This window comes from Physeter macrocephalus, chromosome 8 (assembly GCF_002837175.3).
Source record: "Physeter macrocephalus isolate SW-GA chromosome 8, ASM283717v5, whole genome shotgun sequence".
Taxonomy (NCBI): Eukaryota; Metazoa; Chordata; class Mammalia; order Artiodactyla; family Physeteridae; genus Physeter; species Physeter macrocephalus.
The window spans coordinates 150,645,657-150,648,673 of NC_041221.1; the positions used below are offsets into that span (position 1 = coordinate 150,645,657).

A 3,017-nucleotide genomic window follows, 5' to 3' on the forward strand; every position below is an offset into this window, starting at 1 on the left:
CCTCCATACTGTTCTCCATAGTGGCTGTATCAATTTACATTCCCACCAGCAGTGCAAGAGTGTTCCCTTTTCTCCACACTCTCTCCAGCATTTGTTGTTTCTAGAGTTTTTGATGATGGCCATTCTGACCAGTGTGAGATGATATCTCATTGTGGTTTTGATTTGCATTTCTCTAATGATTAACGATGTTGAGCATTCTTTCTTGTGTTTGTTGGCAATCTGTGTGTCTTCTTTGGGGAATGTCTATTTCGCTCTTCTGCCCAGTTTTGGATTGGGTTGTTTGTTTTTTTGTCATTGAGCTGCATGAGTTGCTTATAAATTTTGGAGATTAATCCTTTGTCAGTTGCTTCATTTGCAACTATTTTCTCCCATTCTGAGGGATGTCTTTTGGTCTTGTTTATGGTATCCTTTGCTGTGCAAAAGCTTTTAAGTTTCATTAAGTCCCATTTGTTTATTTTTGTTTTTATTTCCATTTCTCTAGGAGGTGGGTCAAAAAGGATCTTGCTGTGATTTATGTCATAGAGTGTTCTGCCTATGTTTTCCTCTAAACATTTGATAGTGTCTGGCCTTACATTTAGGTCTTTAACCCATTTTGAGTTTATTTTTGTGTATGGTGTTAGGGAGTGTTCTAATTTCATACTTTTACATGTACCTGTCCAGTTTTTCCAGCATCACTTATTGAAGAGGCTGTCTTTTCTCCACTGTGTATTCTTCCCTCCTTTATCAAAGACAAGGTGACCATATGTGTGTGGGTTTATCTCTGGGCTATCTATCCTGTTCCATTGATCTATATTTCTGTTTTTGTGCCAGTACCATAATTAATTTTGTATCCTGCTACTTTACCAAATTCATTGATTAGCTCTAGTAGTTTTCTGGTAGCCTCCTTAGGATTCTCTATGTATAGTATCTTGTCATCTGCAAACAGTGACAGCTTTACTTCTTCTTTTCCTATTTGGATTCCTTTTATTTCTTTTTCTTCTCTGATTGCTGTGGCTAGAACTTCCAAAACTATGTTGAATAAGAGTGGTGAGAGTGGGCAACCTTGTCTTGTTCCTGATCTTAGTGGAAGTGGTTTCATTTTTTCACCATCGAGGACAGTGTTGGCTGTGGGTTTGTCATATATGGCCTTTATTATGTTGAGGAAAGTTCCCTCTATGCCTACTTTCTGCAGGGTTTTTATCATAAATGGGTGTTGAATTTTGTCAAAAGCTTTCTCTGCATCTATTGAGATGATCATATAGTTGTTCTTCTTCAGTTTGTTATATGGTGTATCAAGTTGTTTGATTTGTGTATATTGAAGAATCCTTGCATTCCCAGAATACACCTCACTTGATCATGGTGTATGATCCTTTTAATGTGCTGTTGGATTCTGTTTGCTAGTATTTTGTTGAGGATTTTTGCATCTATGTTCATCAGTGATATTGGCCTGTAGTTTTCTTTCTTTGTGACGTCTTTGTCTGGTTTTGGTATCAGGGTGATGGTGGCCTCATAGAATGAGTTTGGGAGTGTTCCTCCCTCTGCTATCTTTTGGAAGAGTTTGAGAAGGATAGGTGTTAGCTTTTCTCTAAATGTTTGATAGAATTCGCCTGTGAAGCCATCTGGTCCTGGGCTTTTGTTTGTTGGAAGATTTTTAATCACAGTTTCAGTTTCAGTGCTTGTGATTGGTCTGTTCATATTTTCTATTTCTTCCTGGTTCAGTCTCGGCAGGTTGTGCATTTCTAAGAATTTGTCCATTTCTTCCAGGTTGTCCATTTTATTGGCATTCAGTTGCTTGTAGTAATTTCTAATAGTCTTTTGTATTTCTGCAGTGTCAGTTGTTACATCTCCTTTTTCATTTCTAATTCTATTGATTTGAGTCTTCTCCCTTTTATTCTTGATGAGTCTGGCTAATGGTTTATCAATTTTATTTATCTTCTCAAAGAACCAGCTTTTAGTTTTATTGATCTTTGCTATTGTTTCCTTCATTTCTTTTTCATTTATTTCTGATCTGATCTTTATGATTTCTTTCCTTCTGCTAAATTTGGGGTTCTTTTTTTCTTCTTTCTCTAGTTGCTTTAGGTGCAAAGTTAGGTTGTTTATACGAGATGTTTCCTGTTTCTTAAGGTAGGATTGTATTGCTATAAACTTCCCTCTTAGAACTGCTTTTGCTGCATCCCATAGGTTTTGGGTCGTCGTGTCTCCATTGTCATTTGTTTCTAAGTATTTTTTGATTTCCTCTTTGATTTCTTCAGTGATCACTTCGTTATTAAGTAGTGTATTGTTTAGCCTCCATGTGTTTGTATTTTTTACAGATCTTTTCCTGTAATTGATATCTAGTCTCATAGCGTTGTGGTCAGAAAAGATACTTGATATGATTTCAATTTTCTTAAATTTGCCAAGGCTAGATTTGTGACCCAATATATGATCTATCCTGGAGAATGTTCCATGAGCACTTGAGAAAAATGTGTATTCTGTTGTTTTTGGATGGAATGTCCTATAAATATCAATTAAGTCCATCTTGTGTAATGTATCATTTAAAGCTTGTGTTTCCTTATTTATTTTCATTTTGGATGATCTGTCCATTGGTGAAAGTGGGGTGTTAAAGTCCCCTACTATGATTGTGTTACTGTCGATTTCCCCTTTTATGGCTGTTAGTATTTGCCTTATGTATTGAGGTGCTCCTATGTTGGGTGCATAAATATTTACAATTGTTATATCTTCTTCATGGATCGAACCCTTGATCATTATATAGTGTCCTTCTTTGTCTCTTGTAATAGTTTTTACTTTAAAGTCTATTTTGTCTGATATGAGAATTGCTACTCCAGCTTTCTTCTGATTTCCATTTGCATGGAATATCTTTTTCCATCCCCTCACTTTCAGTCTGTATGTGTCCCTAGGTCTGAAGTGGGTCTCTTGTAGACAGCATATATATGGGTCTCGTTTTTGTATCCATTCAGCCAGTCTGTGTCTTTTGGTGGGAGCATTTAATCCATTTACATTTAAGGTAATTATCAATATGTATGTTCCTATTACCATTT

At 36.1% G+C, this 3,017-nt stretch overlaps 1 protein-coding gene across 1 annotated transcript in view; it reads left to right on the plus strand.

Annotated features, from left to right (window-relative positions):
• Positions 1-3,017, plus strand: part of SGCD (sarcoglycan delta) — a 422,824-nt gene that overhangs the window by 251,799 nt on the left and 168,008 nt on the right. The gene's annotated exons all lie outside the window — the stretch shown is intronic.